This window comes from Schistocerca piceifrons, chromosome 10, assembly GCF_021461385.2.
Source record: "Schistocerca piceifrons isolate TAMUIC-IGC-003096 chromosome 10, iqSchPice1.1, whole genome shotgun sequence".
NCBI lineage: Eukaryota > Metazoa > Arthropoda > Insecta > Orthoptera > Acrididae > Schistocerca > Schistocerca piceifrons.
The window spans coordinates 66,126,277-66,140,861 of record NC_060147.1 but is presented as its reverse complement, the minus strand read 5'-3'; the positions used below and the strand labels follow the sequence as shown (position 1 = coordinate 66,140,861).

At 41.9% G+C, this 14,585-nt stretch overlaps 1 non-coding gene across 1 annotated transcript; it reads right to left on the bottom strand.

The window, feature by feature from the left end:
- Positions 1-11,971: 11,971 nt before the first annotated feature.
- Trnas-cga lies at positions 11,972-12,046 on the bottom strand. The gene has a single exon. It is a non-coding gene; the product is annotated as a tRNA-Ser (tRNA).
- Positions 12,047-14,585: the final 2,539 nt, after the last annotated feature.

Below are 14,585 nucleotides of genomic sequence, written 5' to 3'. Positions count from 1 at the left end.
TGTAAAGAACATCACCTTTGCTTTGCCTTACTTTGTTATGCTAATTATTGCTATTCTGATCAGATGGAGCGCCATCTGTCGGACATTTTTTGAACTTTTGTATTTTTTGGGTTCTAATAAAACCCCATGTCATTCCAAGCATGTGGGTCAATTTGTACTTCTCTAGCTATATTATTCCGTGATTTATTCAATTTTCCAATTTATACTGACTTTTTGATCACCCTGTACACACAGAGAGAAAAATTTTTATGAAGAAAATTGGAGAGCATTATTTTTGTCTCCAAATAGTCTCATTGGGACTAAGTTGAGCTTACAATAGCTGATGTTGTACTTGTGAAGTAAGTTGTTTTACTACTTCCAAATGACCAGATTCTCAGATTAAGACATTACGCAGGATGCACTGAATGGCGACGGCGACTTTCCAGATGATGAAGGCTCTGAAACATATTATCACACGGATCGTGCAGGACACAAATTAGGATTTAGTAATGAGAAGAAAGAACTCATACCTGAATGAGTTTCCGACAAGTCTGTCATTCGTTTCCCCAATACCTAATCTGCTACGAAAGATTATCATGCTGATTCCATTAGCCTAAAAGCCTGACGTGGGGCAAAGAAAGAGTGAGTCAGTGGTAAATCATGAGGAACTAATCATTTTTTAAGTCTAAGCTTGACACAGGACGCTGGGTCAGTTTTTCAGGACCTGGTGTAGAAAACACACACATGCAGTATAGCGAAATAAATATCTCTTACCCGTTTACTACTGCTTTCCACACCTGCATATTCCCAATCGATCCATGTGGATTCACTACCTCACCATCATTTTATGTAATGAAGTAAAAATTGTCCTATGGAGTATTTGAGAATCAATATTCCTGAATTTTAAGAACACAATAAATTGGATTTTAAAGGGTTAAGTAGAGACTGCAGTAAGTTACGCAGGACGATAGTTTGCTAAATAGGATAAATAACCAAAAACATTTAATTATTACTAAATTTGTTGTCCATAGCTTCCATAAATGGCATTACGATACATACAACATTAAATTGGTACCCTAAGTATTCTTAGCAATAATAGACACGGGGTATATTCCATTTTAAAGTCAAAAGTTCTCCAGCTAGTGACGAAATGGTCGAAATGAGTTGTAGCAAAATAAACTTTTACAGTAGCTTTTTGATGATTATATATACATGACATATTATTAACATGATTTATCAGTATGCCTCAGCGATGCCTTCGGATTATACTCTAGAACTCTCGAGACCCTCCCGTTCTCAAAGAAAATAAAATGACTAACCGCCTCAGCTGAAAGAATTATCTACATCTCGAATGACAGGAAAGTTGAGAAACTATGACCTTAGACTTCTCGGCTAAAAGTGTCACCCACATTCAGTTGCAAAAAAAAAAAAAAAAAAAAAGGCTCTGAGCACTATGGGACTTAACTGCTGAGGTCATCAGTCTCCAAGAACTTAGAACTACTTAAACTTAACTAACCTAAGGACATCACACACACACACACACACACACACACACACACACACACACACACACACACACGCCCGAGGCAGGATTCGAACTTGCGACCGTAGCGGTCGCGCGGTTCCAGACTGTAGTGCCTAGAACCGCTCGGCCAGACCGGCCGGCCCATTCCGTTGCAGGTTGCCTGTTTAAGGAGTTGAAGATGCAGCAAAAATTTTATGTTCCATATTTCATATAACTAACAACCGAATTTAAAAATTTGAAATGCACACATAATCCACTCTTGAGGAGGCATAGTCTTAAGTGAAAGGTTTACCACAGTAAGTCATGTATTAAACTTTTGATACTCCATCCCACCGTAAACGAAGAAAGCAGTGATACGAACTCTCACATGTGATCGAACTTGCCGCATTTTTTTCGCTCTTGGTTCTTCAGGCAGTTTCCATTTGGGGCGATTGGGCCTTGGTTTCGACGACATATCCGTACACCTATGTTTCGTCATCTGTTATAACCTTCTTTAGAATTTCTAGATGGTTTGTCGACTTCATGCCACAATCCCGAGCAATGCCTGCGTGAAGTCGGTTTTAGTCGAAATACAATAATTTCGTAACAAACTTTGCTGCTAAACGTTTCATGCAAGAAACATCCTAAGAGTTACTTGCCATGAGTCAAAGGACTTACCGACATCTTCAAAAACTTCTCTGATGGTGATTCGGCTATTTTCCAGAACCATTTTCTTTGCTTCTTACACATTATCGTCTGTTTATTGATGTGCTGGGGTGTCCAGGGCAGTCATCGTCCTCTCGAACCTCTTTGAGACGTTTACACCACTCTTGCTCCTAGTGAATTCGCCAAGAGTCACAGTCAACACTTCAATTGCTTTGCTGCAATTTACTCCATTTTTCGAGCAAAATTTACTGCAGTTTCTTTGATTTTTTTTTTTTTTTGAAAGTAAAAATTCCCCTAACGCTCTGAAACACATACCTTTTCAACTATCAACAATTAACTAAATATTCAAAACAGTTGAAAACACAAACTTACATCAGGAACATGTGTACCAAAATACTCTACATGTGTACCCTACATAGGGAGAAATGATCATCACGATGATAAAAGAGAAATCAGGGCCCGCACAGAAAAAATTAAGTGCTCGATTTTCCCGCGTGCCGTTCGAGAGTGGAACGGTAGAGAGACAGCATGAAGGTGGTTCACTGAACCCTCTGTCAGGCACTTTATTGTGAATAGCAGAGTAATCACGTAGACGTTGATGTAGATGTATAAAACCAGCGAAATTAAAAATTTCCCGTTTCGTTTTGATCACACCTTGTATACTATTAAATGTAAGTGCAAAATTAGATGTTTGTAAGAAACATTGTTCACGAGCGATAACGTCATAAAAATGCAGATGCGTTAAACGGATATTTTATTTATAAATGAGGGATCGTTTTTAAGGGATCCGGTAGGGCGAGGAGTGTCTGTGTAAACAGAGTTTATATAGAGCGTAGCATTACTAGCAATTATATACGGCGTGATTCGTCGTGTTAGACGTTCATAAGCAATCGTTGTTAACAGGTTAACGGCTGCCGCATCATACCTGTGCACGTTTACAGACGTCACTAGCATATATATGAGGCGGAATAACACGCAACCTTCGTCCCAGCAGTGCATCACGGCTACTGACGTGGCGTCCTATGACGGAGGCGCTGACGTGGTCCGGGGTCCTCTGGGACGCGTGGAAGCAATTACTGCGGCTCGCTAAGTCTAGAGCGCCCGAGTGGCCCATGTGATACAAAGTCCTTCGCGGCCAGACACGTGCTGGGCGCTGATCTGTGGTTCCAGGGTACGCGGAGCAGCTGTCGCTCTATTACGGAGTCGTAAACGTCAGCCGGGACGGGGCGCAAGTCCGCGGCTGGAATTCTCGTGCCGAGGAATGAACTGCCGTCTGCAGACTTCCATCGGCCGAAGCGAACTCGCGTTGGGCTCAAAATAAATGACAAGTCAGCGACGACAACCCTGGAACTGGGTCGTAGGTGGACTGTTGCTACTAGCTGCATACGTTTGAGATAACACTGTCTGTGTGTGCGTTTTTCCTTCACTTCACAAGTCAGATCGTACCACTCTGTATAGAGAAAAACGAATAGGACGAAGAAAAATTTTGATTTGCTCTATTATCTGTTACGTAAAATAGGTGAAAGAATTTTATTTTGACTGACTAAGAAAAAATTGTGAATTTTAATTACATGTACGCATCACTGAATGTCTATTTGAAGGTTTTAAAGATAGTGACTCGTATATTCTAATAGTTCTAAACTGATAGAAGAATACATGCCAACTGGGTGGGTCTGTTGAGAGGATCATGTGGTGGCTTTACGAGATGGCTCTCTTTCTGCTTGTCTCCTGCGAGTGAGTACCTGGTGCATCCCTACAAACAGTCCAGCAGTAATCCCGAAGAATTGCTTCATTACAATGGCCGCTACGTCCACATCTACTCTGCAAACCACCGTCAAGTGCATGGAAAGGGTGCGTCACATTGTATCAGTTATTAGAGTTTCTTCACGTTCCATTCGTGCGGGAAGAATGAGCGCCTGAGTGTCTCTGTGTGAGCTGCAGTTATTCTAATCTTATCCTCACGACCCCAATGTAAACGATACGTAGGGGGTTGTAATATATTCGTAGCTTCATCATTTAAAGCCGATTCTTGACGATTTGTTAGTAGACTTTCTCGGCATAGCTTACGTCTATCTTAAAAAGTCTGCCAGTTCTGTTTCTTCAGCATCTCTGTAACACCTTCCCACAGGTCAAACAAACCTGTAACCGTTCGTGCTCGCCTTCTCTGTGTACCTTCAATATCCCCTGTTAGCCCTAGTCCTATTTGGTACGAGTCGCACACACTTGAGCAATATTCTAGAATGGTTCGAATGGCTCTGAGTACTATGGGACTGAACATCTGAGGTCATCAGTCCCCTACAATTAAACTACTTAAACCTAATTAACCTAAGGACATCACAAACATCCACGCCCGAGGCAGGATTCGAACCTGAGACCGTAGCGGTCGCACGGTTTCAGACTGAAGCGCCTAGAACCGCTCGTCCACAGCGGCCGGCTATTCTAGAATGGTCACGCAATTGATTTTTAAGAAATCTCATTTGCAGACTAACTGAATTTCCCAATAAACCGAGGTTAACCACCAGCCTTACCCATAGCTGAGCCTTTGTAACCATTCCATTTCATATCCCTACAAGGTGTTAAACCGAGGTATTTGCATGAGTTGGCCGATTCCAGCTGTGACTCATTGATATTATAGTCACAGGATACTACGTTGTTTACTTTTGTGAAGTGCACAATTTTTATATTTCTGAACATTTAAAGGAAGTTGCAAATCTTTGCACCACTGAAATCTTATCAAGATTTACAGATATATACATTTCCCAGCATTCATCACTGCAAACTTCACAACCATGATGCAAAAAGTGAGTGCAGAAAACAGATTTTAAGGGAGACGTTATATCCGAATTGATGGTACTTTTAGAATATTCCAGGAACTCTATGAATTACTACCTACAACTCCTCCCAAAACTGCTGTTCTTTTCCCTCCAAAATTCGTTCAGACACTGGATTCTGTACAAGTTGCTTAACGTGTGCATCACTTAATATGGGAAATTTGCCTGTTAAATACTTAAAGACATGTCTTCCTTGGTTAATACTTCTGACAAAATTTTTCATTAGACTCAGTTGTATATGTGAACGTGGAAGAAGTACATCTGTATAGATGGAGTCAAGCAGAAAAGAGCAGTTATCTGTATGGTTTGTGGACTGCTGACGAACCATAGGCAAAGAAAACGTCAGATTTCTTTTTACTTGACAGCCACTTTCGCTGTATGGCTGAACAAGCGTTGCAACATGTGCGGTATCCCAGGACGAATGGTCGCTATCCAGGGATATGACGGAAACGATCATTTGAAACAAAAAACTTCTGCTTGATATATGCTCCATTCCTAACGCTTTCCGAAGTGAAACTCCTTTAATGATCATTGTTATTTAATTTCTGTATTATTCAGTACATTGTCAGATTTAAGCTTGAACAACAGCTGGTAAATAGTTAGTACGCATTACAGCATACATTTTATTATGTGTCGACTGGAACTATCAATTGAAAAATACTTACTTTTAACGTGTTCATGGGACATTGATAAGTGCATAAGATCTGCATTTGCTGGTAGAATGACTATTTATTTCAAGAGTTTGTTGCTGTTGTTGTTTATAGGTAAAATACTGCTTTAAAATAATTTTGTTTGTGGTGGGAAACGAACCGCCGCTTTCTGTGGCCTCAAAGCTTAGCACAAAATACCTGATGAGCAGTATTTGTTTGGGCTGACTCCCGCTACACTCTGCAAGAAAGAAACTAAGTATCTGTCTTAACAGTCAGGAATGGGACTGAAATTCACGGTGGAAAGTTATCAATGGTGAGATTCGGAGAATGGTGATATTCGCTGATCATATTGCTATCCTTCGGAGAAAATGAGAGAGACAACTCTTTAAGAGAGACACCCAGTATGGATGTATAAGATTTCTTACAGCAAACGTATGGAGTCATGGACCACGGCATGGGGAACAAATTTCATTAAGAAAACCTCAAGAATGAGTCTGTGTAACCAGAAAAAGAAGGTTTAGAAGTGAATCAGGCACTTGAATTGGCTCGGCACCGAATCAGGAACGAATTGGCTCAGCCCACTTACTTTCACGCACTGCTTATACGCAACACACATCGCATACGTACGCCTCCTAAGTGCCTGCACTCTTCCACTTCGCAAGTGCTTACCCACCAGCCAATACAAAAGAATGCCAAGTAACAGCGAAGGTTTTGTCTCTAACGAAAGCTGTTCCCCTTGCCACTTCTGTATGCTTAATGCAATGACTTTGAAACATCCTATATACAGGGTCTCCCAGCTATGTTGTCCACCCAAAATATCTCTGGAACAATAACAGCTATTGGAAAACGACTTTCACCGGTATCAATGTAGGGCTGGGGCCCATTAATGTACATATTCGGAAACATTCTAAAACGAAAGCATATGTGTTTTTTAACACAAACTTATGTTGTTTTTTTTTAATGGACCTCCTATATTTTTTCTTCAGCAATCCATAGCATGATAGAGCACATACACAATGGCGTTGATTGCATCGCAATATTTCCATTACATCCCGAGATATTGAGACGCGAAGTTGACGCTTGAAACACCCGACATGCGCTGCTAGCGCACGTCCTGAGGCTCAGGCGTGAACCCCATGCTGCCCGTAATCGCGATGTGATTGACATGTGTAATCACACCTCCATACTTATCAAGAGGTCCGAAACGAATAATACGGTCTGCTGCCATCAACTCTCATAAGCACATAATGGATTCCCTCTTGCACGTTTTACGTATCTACGTACACAATATGAACCAGTACCGATCGGTGTACACCCGTCAGGTTGTCTTATTTATCCTGCACACCCAAAATAAGGTTTATCTAATGCGTTATATGACCCATTGTGCCTGTCGCGCAGGGCCTGGCTCTACCTAGTCAAGTGTCCAACGTAGTTCCCACTACTGCCACAGTTACCACTTCGCCTTGTTTATGATTTTCCATCCATGCAAACTCCTGTACTCCACCACCCCCCGAACATCCCATTTGTTGTTGCTTTGGCGTGCAGTACACCGCTTGCCAGTGTAGTCGTGCATCAGAGTAATCTAGTGACGGCACGGAAGTAGTACACATTGTGAATAAACGTTGTGTTGTGGAACTTATACTGTACAGTATAATGTACACACATGAAGACATGGTAGAAATGCTGCTGATCTATGGATAATGTACGTTGACGGGAAATACGTTATGAGATTGCTTGTTTGTTGATAGTACTGGTAGCGAACATTATGATTATTAAGTTAATATGTCTTTTTTCTACCCTACTCTACATACCTGTACTATACCCTGTTGTAGGTGGACAAAATGCTGTTCAGGCAGAACGACTGTACAGAAGACGATTCCCTGACAAGCCATCGCCTTCGCGCCGGATGTTTGGTCGTCTCATATCTCGTCTACGTGAAACGGGAAGCTTAAATCCAAGACCTCCACATCGTCCTAGAACACGCACAGATGAACGTGCTGAAGTTGCTGTGCTCGCTGCCATAGCTGTGAATCCTCAAATCAGCACACGTCAAATTAAACATGAAGTTGGTGTGTCGAAATCAAGTGCACAGCGTATTCTTAAACGTCGTAAATTTCATCCTTACCATGTTCATTTACACCAGGATCTTCATGGAAATGACTTCCGCAATAGGGTAACATTTTGTCGGTGGGCTCAGCAAAAACTTCTGAGTAATCCAAATTTTTTTGTAGATGTTCTCTTTACCGACGAGGCATCATTCTTCAACAAAGGAATTGTCAATATGAGGAATATGCATTATTGGTCCGCAGACAAACCAAAATGGCTCCGTCAGGTAGAGCATCAACGTCCGTGGAAAGTTAATGTTTGGTGTGGGATTATTGGAGATACCATTATCGAACCTTTCGTTATAAATGTCATCCAAAATGGCAGACAATACTCCAAATTTATACGACACAATCTTTCTGTTCTCTTGGACACCGTACCTCTGAACCGGAGAATGGTCATGTGGTATTAGCATGACGGATGCCCTCCTGCACGTAACGCCTTACGAGCACGACGACTTCTGAACCGTAAGTTCCCTGGTAGGTGGATTGGACGAGGTGGCCCAGTTAGGTGGCCTGCCAGATCTCCGGATCTTTCACCGCTGGATTATTTTCATTGAGGAGCAGTGAAGGATGCTGTTTACCAACATGAACCAACAACACCAGAGGACATGAAGCAACGCATTATTGATGCTTGTACAGCCACCAAAGAGGAAACAATAGCACGAAGGAGGGCATCCTTCATCCGCAGAGTGACACTATGTAAGCAAGCCAATGGGCATCACTTTGAGCATGAGATGTGAACGCTATGTTTAATTTGTAGTGCTGGTATTACAGTGGAAGTTTCTACAAAGGGCCATTTTACTCAGTGATGTTAATAAACATTTGTTTGCAACAATTTGTCATTTAACGCATTAGATAAACATAACATTGATAACTATGTGATAATAAAATTAATTGGTTAAACATGTTTACATTCATCTTTTATGTCCTACCTGAACTTCCCAAATCAAAACATTTTAACCTAAACAACGGTAAAACTTTCAGTCCACTTGCTCGTTTCACTAAAACCATCAACATGAATTTTACTATTACGAGTGAATGATTAACTGTCACTTGCGCTAGATCAACAGTAAAGTAAAGTTTTAACGTTGAATGGGATTACCTTTTTAGTAACGGATTAACGATAAGCGAAGTTAACTTTGTGACTAACGTTGTGGTACACAGGTATGTTACAGAACCGCATCACCCCCAGCCTATGGGATAAATACCTGCTGGAATGTACTACGTTAATGCAGGATGGCAGCAGACCGTATTATTCGTTTCGGACCTCTTGATAAGTATGGAAGTGTGATTACGCATGTCAATCACATCGCGATTACGGGCAGCATGGGGTTCACGCCTGAGCCTCAGGACAGCGCATGTCGGGTGTTTCAAGCGTCAACGTCGCGTCTTAATATCTCGGGATGTAATGGGAATATTGCGATGCAATCATCGCCATTGTGTATGTGCTTTGTCATGCTATGGATTGCTGAAGAAAAAATATAGGAGGTCCATTTAAAAAAAAACATAAGTTTGTGTTAAAAAACACATATGCTTTCGTTTCAGAATGTTTCCAAATATGTACATTAATGGGCCCCAGCCCTACATTGATACCTGTGGAAGTCGTTTTCCAATAGCTGTTATTGTTCCAGAGATATTTTGGGTGGACAAGATAGCTGGGACATCCTGTATATCCTATTATTCCGCCAGAAACACTTGAGCGAAATGACTGACTCTAGTTATGACTGAGTCCTGTATGCAAAAGATCCCATTCCTCATAATCATCAGCAAAAATCCACACATTGCCATTAATACAATCCGTTAAATCTTTAATGCGTACTACGCTACTTGTGATACAGCTGGTTTATTTCAGTAGGCCTATCTGAAGAAGTCTGTTCCATTCAGAATAACTGTTAAGAAAATTTTTATCTACTTCCAAATGTGGTTATATACAGCACAAGGTCGTATTTTTCCTGTCTAATGTTTTCTGTTGGTTTCTGTAAATTATTGTTGCTTAATACTAGCCAGTTACCTTCAACTAATTACTCGCCTTTCCACCACTTTCTCTGCCAGAAGCGCCTTTTATATACCAGGTCTGTCATCCTCAACGGTGTTGCAGATAATGAAATGCAGCCACAGCAAGACCGGTGAGAGAGAGGAAGATAGTCGCAACGGACAACAAGAGTTCGCAGACACACAGATGGAGCCACACGGACCAAGTTTTGAACGCAAACAGAGGCGTCATCGTACCAAAACGTGGATTTTTCGTCTTCTGAAGAGCGACGCCAAATATTGACGGTTTGTAGTAGTCCAAAACCAGTAAAACGTTACAATAAGGGGTTATGTTCATCTATTGTTGAAAACTTTTCCATTTGTGTAGCTTAACATAAAAACAGAGATACGACAACAAAAAAATTCATTAAAACAATTAAACAATCTGAGTATTCTGTCTACACTTAGGTTTCATGGTTCTGCGCGCAGCGCATCTTGCGTACTCTACATGCAGATTTCGATAATAGTGGCAGCTTTAGTGTCGCAGAATGGATTTTACTCAATTTTTTGATTCCACGGTAATGATGATACGACTCAAGTTGATGTAAACAACTCTGTTACCTGATCATGATCGGTTTATGAAAACTCATAGGGAATTTCATCGACATCTCTTGGTTTGTTCTTAAATATGATTTTCTTGAAATCTTTACGAGGACTTGCACTTTTTCCAATCAGTGTTCTGACTGTTCTGATGCTGTCTGCCACGAATTCCTCTCCTGTGCCTAACCTCTTCATCTCGGATGGACACGTGCTCCCACTGTAGCAAAAAAATGGTTCAAATGGCTCTGAGCACTATGCGACTTAAATTCTGAGGTCATCAGTCGCCTAGAACTTAGAACTAATTAAACCTAACTAACCTAAGGACATCACACACATCCATGCCCGTAGCGGTCGCTCGGTTCCAGACTGTAGCGCCTAGAACCGCACGGCCACTCCGGCCGGCCCCACTGTAGCAGAATACATTTAATTCGCCATTCTGTGGTTCCCAATCTTGATGTTCATTTTATCGGTAATGTCATTTCTCCTACTACTCTCATTACGTTCCTCTTTGGTTTACCCTCAACCCATAGTTGTGCTCATCAGAGCGTTCGTTCCGTTCAACAAACAGTTCTTCTTCATTAAGAATAGCGATCTCATTAGCGACTCTTCTTATTGATACCTTTTTATCCCTAATTTTAATCCAATTCCTGCATGTTGATTTTATTTCCGCCACTGTGTTGTTGATGTGTAGATTTACAGTAGGGATACAAGACTGTATCCCTGCCTTCCATCCTTTCTAACCCTAACACCATCACCGCATTTTTTCATAACCTGGGCTACCAAGGGGAGCGAGAAGGGTACTTTATGCCCACACAAAACACCAAGGAAAAAAGTTACTTGTTGTTAACTTTTATTAACAACATACTTTGTAAAGAGGTAATGATATGTAAGTAGGGTCCAGATCTTAGCAGTACCAGGCTTAGCAGTATGAACACATTTTTTGTAATATGTAACCCAAGGGGACGGGTACCTTATCGTCTCCGTATTTTTTTTATAGTGCAAATTTCGTTAATGTCGTTGACTTTTATTCAAAACATACTCTTTAAGACCAAACATATATGTAAGAAAGGTCCTGAACCAGAAAACATGATTATGAGTTTGTTGCAAAAAGTCACATTCACTACTTAGACCCAAATGTTAACATTTGCTGAGAAATTTAAAATAATCACGGAATATGGTACAAGAAACCATTAAGAAGAGTAACTCGTTATTTCAAAATATTAAAATGTGATACACGTTATTACATTACTATATTTTCGAAAAGTGCTCCAGAAGTATCTCCCTCCCTTCCTCCCCCGGCATTGCGAGGGTTAAACCTAACACTTCATTCCTAGTCTTTTATTGTTCCCACTTGGCTCTAGTACATTCTGTATATTATCCGTCTTTCCTTACCTTTCCTTAGAATACCATCCGCCTCGTACCAATTTGTTTTCTCGAACGAATAGTCAACAACTCTTTTCAATGTGCACTCATTTTCTTGAAGTATTACTTCCAATATAAAGCTCAACGTCAGACCTCTCTCGCGTGCCTTTACTGTTCCGTAAGCCAAACTGATCCTAATCCAACAGATTCTCTATTTTCTTTCCCATTCTTCAGGGTTTTGTTCTTGTCAGCTACTTCGGTGCATAACCCGTTAAGCTGAAACTTCCTGACAGATAAACACTGTGTGCCGGGCCGAGACTCGAACTCGGGACCTTTGCCTTTCGAGGGAAAGTGCTCTACCAACTGAGCTACCCAAACACGACTCATGACTCGTCCTCACAGCTTCAATTCTGACAGTACCTCGTCTCCTACCTTCCAAACTTCACAGACGCTCTTCTCCGAACCTTGCAGAACTAGCACTCCTGGAAGAAAGGCTATAGCGGAGACATGGCTTAGCCACGGCCTGGGAAATGTTTCAAGAATGAGAATTTCACTCTGCAGCAGAGTGTGCGCTGATATGAAACTTCCCGACAGATTAAAACTATGTGCTGGACCGAGACTCGATCTCGGGACCTTTGCCTTTCGCTGGCAAGTGCTCTACCACACAGTTTTAATCTGTCAAGAAGTTTCGTATCAGCGCACACTCCGCAGCAGAGCGAAAATCTCATTCCAGCCCGTTAGGTTGTTCGTACAATGATTTTCGCACTTATCTGCCCTTGCTACATCCGGGATATCTCCGTCTTTGAAATATTTCTAGCTGTGCATAATGTTCGCCCTGTTCCATCCAGTTTCAGAGTTACAGGGTTAAACATGTAACCACAACTCTACGAAAGACAACCAAAGCCGCTGCTCTGGAAAATAGCGCAGGGAAGGAGCAGCTTGTATCTGGCGCAAGCGTCAGTGAGTTCTGCACTCCTCGTATCAAGGAGCGTGGTTTTTCAGACCACACACAGCGCCGAACGTGCTAAACACGTGTAGTGCGCCTGTTAGCTGCGGGTGATAGCGCATATACCTTCGAAAATTCGTGTTACACGCCGCATACTTTTACCTCCAGTATTTGTCTCTTTTACGTGCCGCACTGCAGAAAAACACGTTGCGACAGCAGATCTGCTCCTTTCCTTCGACAAACTCGCCTATATTCGGAAAACAGGGCGCGCCTAGCGGTCCGAAATTCTTTTTTTCACCATGTAACTTACTAGAGCCTTCGTTGACAATTTCGAACTGGTGACACAAAGACACTGACGCAGCTGTTGAGACACCAAATGCCTATTCGAGTGGTGTTAGCTTCAAATCCCCGCAGGGCCGTTTGGATTTGGTTGTATTTAAGCGATGGCTGTTGCTTCGGTCATGTCCGTAAGAAGGAGAGATCATTTTTCAACCTGTAGCCAAGGATGATTACAACCGAAAGGGAATAAAGACATGAGCTGCTATTGTGCACTGAAACATAGGATGAGTCAGAAAGCACTTAAATTTGGAATGACAAAAAAAAATTTATTGAAATAACTTACAGACTCCGTAGATGTGTCTTTTGTAGCAGACAACCTCAGATTTAACGTAAAAGTGTCAAGTGTCATTTTGGTTCGATGTGACTGCCATTTGTGATGTGGCAAACGTCCCATCTGTAATAAATTTCTTCCCACACTCGTTGCAGCACATCGGACGTGACTTGTGCAGGGGCAGCGTGGATTCGATTTTTCTGATCGGCTAAATTATAGGGCTGCTTGGTGGTTCTTTAGCGTATTCGATGCAAAATTTATGCCAAACAATTGTTCCGCAGTTCGTTTCAAGAAACCAAAACAAAAAGTGAGCACTCTCCACTGCCAGTCTAACAGCGCACTGCATTGGCGCTACTCGCGGCGGACTCAAACTTGAGGTTGTTTGCTACAAAACGATACATTCTGTACGTTATCTCAATAAATGTCTATATGACTCTTAAGTTGTGAAGTCCTTTTTGACTCATTCCTATATATCAACGCCGGTCGAAGTGGCCGTGCTGTTCTAGGCGCTGCAGTCTGGAACCGCGAGACTGCTACGGTCGCAGGTTCGAATCCTGCCTCGGGAATGGATGTGTGTGATGTCCTTAGGTTAGTTAGGTTTAACTAGTTCTAAGTTCTAGGGGACTAATGACCTCAGAAGTTGAGTCCCATAGTGCTCAGAGCCATTTGAACCTATATATCAACCAGGAAAGTTTCCTTGACCAGATGTATGGCAGGAGGGCCAAAAAGTGGTGTCCGTTCTTTCGTACGAGTTCGAAAGAACAGTCGCCCCCTAAATCGGACCAATGATCTTTTTAGTGCAAATGCACCAGTACCCTCTAACCCTTATGGGAATCAGCGAATCGCTCAGAGTAGTAAGGATAATGGGCAGGAACACTGCGTCAGCATAGTGTGGATGAATTGGAAATTTGAGTCGGTCAGGGATTGTGTCCGGATGGACGAGGAGATCAAGGTGACCGCGCACGACAAACGCAAAGATCCGGGTTCGAGTCCAAGACCAGCAAAAATTTTCAGCTTCCTCTATTGATGCATTTCAGTGCCCAATAGCAGCTGATGTCTTGACTTCCTTTGGATCATAATTTATATTTGGCTTTTCTGTGATTATCGTAAATCTATTAAGAATGCTGAGATAGTTCCCCTGGAAGGATGGGTACTGTTTTCTTCCCTTTCCATGTCCGCTGAAGGTCTCTAAGATGACGTGTTGTAAGAATAAATGGGAGTCGATACAGGGGGGATCCAATATTACAATCTGAATTTCACAAAGCCTTGGAGGATTTGCAATCAAAGCTGAAGGACAGGTACGACTCGTTCAGAATTTCTAAAATCACTGAATGGCGGGGAGTGGCCAGCAAACGACTATT